Source organism: Sander lucioperca, chromosome 14 (genome assembly GCF_008315115.2).
Source record: "Sander lucioperca isolate FBNREF2018 chromosome 14, SLUC_FBN_1.2, whole genome shotgun sequence".
Lineage (NCBI taxonomy): Eukaryota > Metazoa > Chordata > Actinopteri > Perciformes > Percidae > Sander > Sander lucioperca.
Window position 1 is genome coordinate 8,657,402 of NC_050186.1, and position 6,000 is coordinate 8,663,401.

The 6,000-nt window shown below is 43.2% G+C and overlaps 1 protein-coding gene across 1 annotated transcript in view; it reads right to left on the reverse strand.

Annotated features, from left to right (window-relative positions):
* Nucleotides 1-977: 977 nt before the first annotated feature.
* Nucleotides 978-6,000, reverse strand: part of LOC116066775 — a 197,521-nt gene continuing 192,498 nt past the window's right edge. The window contains exons 3-6 of the transcript XR_004895112.1: nt 5,185-5,690; nt 2,166-3,513; nt 1,097-1,221; nt 978-987 (exon numbers count right to left, since the gene is read on the reverse strand). The gene's annotated coding sequence lies outside the window, so the exon portion shown is untranslated. The remainder of the gene's footprint in view (nt 988-1,096; nt 1,222-2,165; nt 3,514-5,184; nt 5,691-6,000) is intronic.

Sequence of the window (6,000 nt, forward strand, 5' to 3'; positions counted from 1 at the left end):
GCTAACGTTAGCTGCTGTCGAGTATAGTGTTAACTAGCTAGCGGTAGGCTAACGTTAGCTGCTGTCGAGTATAGTGTTAACTAGCTAGCGGTAGGCTAACGTTAGCTGCTGTCGAGTATAGTGTTAACTAGCTAGCGGTAGGCTAACGTTAGCTGCTGTCGAGTATAGTGTTAACTAGCTAGCGGTAGGCTAACGTTAGCTGCTGTCGAGTATAGTGTTAACTAGCTAGCGGTAGGCTAACGTTAGCTGCTGTCGAGTATAGTGTTAACTAGCTAGCGGTAGGCTAACGTTAGCTGCTGTCGAGTATAGTGTTAACTAGCTAGCGGTAGGCTAACGTTAGCTGCTGTTGAGTATAGTGTTAACTAGCGTCCCGTGCAGCGGTGTTTGTGTTTCCTGTATCGTCTTCAGAGCATCAGAGAGAAGAGCAGACATATCAGTGGCTCCAGATTTCGGTAGCCAGGGTTGGCAGGAAGAAGATTTTTAAGTAAATGTTCAAATTAATGATCCAGGCAGCACATTCTCGTCTCCCTCCTTCATTTTACAGTCCAATGGAGGCTAGAACGGCTCCGGGTCAAACCTCAATATGGAATGGATTAATCTGCCTTATTTTTTTTAACGCGTTATTTTTTCTCAGATTAATTAATCGAAATTAACGCGTTATTTTGACAGCCCTAATATATATATATATATAAATGTCAGAATATTCACCTGTCAATCCAGAAGGAAATATTCTGGAGCCTATTTTGCCGTCAATCCTGCCAACGTTGTCTTTGCTGTAATCAGATCAGGATATATTTATGTTTATGTTTATGGTAAACATCCATGTGTCCAGACAAGGCTAGCAGCAGCAGCACATCAGACACCTTTCTGGTGAAAAGACGTAGAAAACGCCACGCAGCTGACACGCCACAGAAACGCCATGCAGCCGCAACGCAGCTGCACACACACACACACACAAAGACACACACACACACAAAGACACACTGTCTATACACACACACACACACACACACACACCTGTTATCTTAAATGAAGTTATGTATCTGTGTGTTGTTCTGTTTCCTGTTGTTAAAATCCTGGCAGAGCGTTGCGGTACCTCAGGTGTCGCCGTAGCAACAGTGTCCAAAGGTCCCGGCTGCTGATTGGTGTTGGCACGGCAACAGCCTCCTCCTGCTTCAGTCCGGTCAGCTCGGCACTCTTAGCGAAGAACAACACCAACACCTGAAGACAAACATTCAGCAGCTGTTGTTACATTTCCTTTAATATTTAATATTTATCATATAAAGTTAACAAGATGAACACCAAACTAAAATAAATTAACTATAAACTCACGTTTTTAATATGGCAATAGTGCAAATGTGCATTTTCTGGGTTCGATTTCTCCTTTAAAAAGGTATTATTATTATTATTTTTTTTTTTTTAGGCAGGCCAGCTAGGGGAGAGAGGGGAGCCAACCCGGCTACTAAATATATTCTTTTATATTTTGCAATATTTAATAGCCTATTATTGATCATATTGATGATACTGTCCAATTCCATTACTGTCCAATATCTATTACTCATTGAATATGATCACCACTATTGGGCAATATTCAAATAATGTGCAATTACCCACACTGCATATCACACTGTATATATACATATATTCTATTATATATTCTATTTCAACAGGTCACGTGTCAGATATGAGCCTTTCAGATTTAGTAGGGGCTGCCAACCCTTCTCAGTTAGTGGAAACGGACTGTCCTGGTTCTAATGTAGGGAACAGGGTTCTCCTGTAGACCACCGGTCTGGGTCAAAGGTCCAGAACCGCCTCCTCGTGTCTCTCACGAGGGATTCAGCCATGATATACCCGCTGCAGCCAATCTCCCTACCAAAGTCCTCACATTTAAACATTTCTTACTTTTTGACAACATAATATTTCTCTAAACAAAAGTACACTTACTCATATTATTAAATCATAATCATGGCCTCAATTCGGCGCTCATATGTCTGATAACTGACCCTCACACACAACCTTTTCCAGACGTTTGTTGACTCTAGCTGGAGACGCAGGTCACGTTCGTCGACACGCACCGCGCTGTTAAAGTCAGCGGAAATGTCAACGGACTCTGGCGTCTCTTTCCCCTGTAAACAACGTGTTGGTGTATTCATACTGAAACTGACCTTCGCAGTCATGAAGAAGTCTGCAGGTTGTTGAACATGTGAAGAAAGTTTCCTGTCTGTTTACCAGCTGACTGGCCCTTCCTCTTCCTCTTCTTCACCTTGTTTTTGGGCGGGCTACAAACCAGAGCTTAAAGGAGCCCGCCGCCATCTTGTGACGGGAGTGTGTAACATCAAGACTGGAAACAACCAACACTAATCATTCTTTAAAAACTTTATTTAATCAACACAAGAAGTTCAACAATGTGTAACATGATATGAATTTATAAAATATATATGTTTAGGTTTTTAAATGGAATGGAAATGTATTTATTTGAAACAGGGACATTAACCTTGTAATACCAGAGAATATGTCTTGGGCCAGGTTATAACAACAATTGTTAATTTCCACCTGTAGTCCCTGGGCAGGTATGACAGTTATAAAAATAACAATTTAAAAAAGAAATTTAACAGGACTATAGATGACGTGGTGTCCATAGTAATTAAAAACATGCAGTTTACAACACAGGAGCGTCAACAGCACACACACACACACACACACACACACACACACACACACACACACACACACACACACACACACACACACACGTGTTTACCTCATGTAGGCTAAATAATACAGTTCAGAGCATCACATTGATTTATAACATTTACAAAAAAACTATTAAGATGGTGCAATAAAGTATAACATCTTCAGTCAGGTTAATGTTACAGAGTATAGAAAACATACTTTTAGAGACAGGCTCTGATTGGCTAATCAGGAGGACCGGGACAATTCCCATTGGGCCGGTCTGTTTCTTTGGTTTGGTGGTTGGTCCAGTCATGGTACAGGGTTGACATATATCATATCACCGGTGTGAACATCTTACTCAACACGGGAAGGTCTGGACATGAGAGACCTTCCTCCACAGAGCTGTGGAGGAAGGTCTGGACATGAGAGACAGGTCTGGACATGAGAGACTAGCCCCGGTGTAGCTCCATCATTGGTCACATGACAAACTGCAGTTTAACCACCCTGGGTTTTCTTTGACCTTTTAGGTCTGAGTCCAACACAGGACTCAGACATAATGTTTCAGACAGAGTTATAAGAAAGAGTTTGTTTTGATAATTAGGACCAAGGGAATATATGTGTCCCAAATATTAAGTTCTATATCTCAAACTGCAGATTTAGTTAAAATGTATGAATAAACAAGGCCTTTTCTACAAACTGGAGCTTCTATCTTTACTTTTCTGTGAAGTCTTTGAGTTCTTTCTTCATCTTTTCACAGTCATCAACCACCCTGATACACAGATCATCCTAATGGGGGATTTCTCTTCTATCTTTAGACACTCGTCTCAGAGTCCTCTGAAACTCCTCCATCACTGTCACCGGCAATTTCCACTGGATGCGGAACGTCTCCGGAACGTCAACGGAGTCATTAGGTTTCCATTAAAGTTATTATGTGTATTTCCACTGACTGCAGAACGTCTGCGTCCCGACTCCGTCCCAGCTCCGTCGGTCCCAGCCCTCCGGAGCTGATACCAGAGCTTCTATTGTTGCTGGACGACGGAGAGCTCCGCAGCAATTCAGCACAATTCAGATAGTGGGGACAGGAAGTCGAGCACAGAAACAAAATAAAACATCCGGGTAATTTTCAAAATAAAATCCAGCGTGCTCACGGCGGATCATATTTCCCTGCACTACACCTTGAAAACACAGCTCAGAGTAGTTTCCCCTCTACTCCTCTGGATGGAAACTAACTGGTGGTGGTTTTGTGGTTCTGTTTATAGAAACTACATTCTGTTATATTGCGCGAAAATACATCAATTCGCGAGATCTCGTGGTTGGCTGGCCGCAGCCGTAACGCAACAAATCCGGACCTGGTGGGTGTTGACGGACGGCAGAGCACACAGCCGTTCCGCAGCGGAGCCGGTCCGCAGACGTTCGGCATCCCGTGGAAATCCACGGTGACGGAGCTGGGACGGAGTCGGGATGCAGACGTTCTGCAGTCAGTGGAAATACACACATTGACTTTAATGGAAACCTAATGACTCCACCGACGTTCCGGAGACGTTCCGCATCCAGTGGCAATTGCCAGTCAGAGTGTTTTCAGCCTGATCTTCAGCTGATCTTTGCTCCAACTTCTCACACGTCCTCTTTATTTCTCTCAGGTCGTTCTTCAGCTGTTCAACGATCTCCATGAACTCTTTCCCCAACATGTTTACTCTTTCTGGACTTTCATCCACTTTATTTGGGTTTCTTGCACCTCCAACAGCAGCTGCTGCTCCTACTAACCCTCCTACTAACCCTCCTACTAACCTTCCTGCTAACCTTCCTGCTAACCCTCCTGCTAACCCTCCTACTAACCCTCCTAAGAGACCCCCCCCCCCAACCGATCAGACCTCCAAAGACCTGGAGTCCCATTCCTCCTGTTGCCAAGGTCCCAGCCCATGTCCCTGTTCCCTCCTGCGTCTCGCTGACTTCATCAGCGTTCTCCCTAAACTCTCCTACAATCCACCCCCCCCTGCCCCCCCTCCCCGGTCTGCCACTCCTTAGGCACTGTCCCAAACTTCCACGCAATGTTGAAGAGGCATGTCAACCAAAAATACAATAATTAAGTCTCAGTCCAAGAGTTCAACAGTCCAACATATTGAATATCATAAAGTATTATTGTTCATCTGATTCTGTTACAAAAGTCCAGGATGTTAGATAAATGTTCAAACACTAACAGTTAGTCAGCAGTTTCAGTGTGAACCAGTCTTTCTGTTCTCCTGCTGCTTCTATCTTTACTTTTCACTGAAGTCTTTGAGTTCTTTCTTCATCTGATCAAACTGGACAACGACCTCCTGACAGCGATCAGCTGACTGGATGATGGACTTTCTTAACTTTTCATCATCTTCAGGGGTCGCTGTCCCTCCGAAGATGAAGTTCACAAAGAACAAAAACCAGCCCTGAATAACTCTCATCACTATTGCAGCGAAAGACAAAACTTCTTCACTCTTTCTTGCCAGTTCAGAAAGTCGTCTCAGACTCCTCTGTAACTCCTCCATGTCTGTCAGAGTGTTTCCAGCCTGAAGTTCAGCTGATCTTTGCTCCAACTTCTCACACGTCTTCTTTATTTCTTCCAGGTCCTTCTTCAGCGGTTCAACAATCTCCATGAACTCTTTCCCCTGTTTTTCTACTTTCTCTTTAATCGTTTTTGTTACATTTACACCAACAACCGCAGCTCCTTCTCCTCCTACTGCCCCTCCAGTGAACGGAGGAAAGATCGCGAGTATTCTTCCAGTAACAGTTGCTCTTGTTCTGACTTCATAAGCGATCTTCCTAAACTCTCTAATAATCTCTCTCATCTTCTGTTCTCTGCTGTCAAACTCTCTGATGAATGAAGCTGAATGATGTTTAAGTTTGTTCATTAATTCAGAGAGATCAGGGGGCAGTTCTTTACTCCATCTTCTTCTTGGTGTTGAAGCCATCTCCAGGTCTCCTGGTCCTCCTGAAGAGTTGAGATCTTCTCTTCAGAGTGATGAAGAAGCTGACTTTAAATCAAACTGATCTGATGAGATCAGAAAGGTTCTGGAGACAGGAAGAGACACACATCATCAGAATACACACACACACACACACACACACACACACACACACACACACACACACACACACACACACAGAGAAACACACAAAGACACACACACAGACACACACACATAGAGACACACAGAGACAAAGTTTTTGATAAACCAAGTTATTATTATTAATAACCTATATTGACGTGTTTTCTCATGCAGGACGGGAGAAGACACTAAATCCATGTATGTCTAATATTGTGAGAGGATAAATTATTATTATTATTATGAGTTT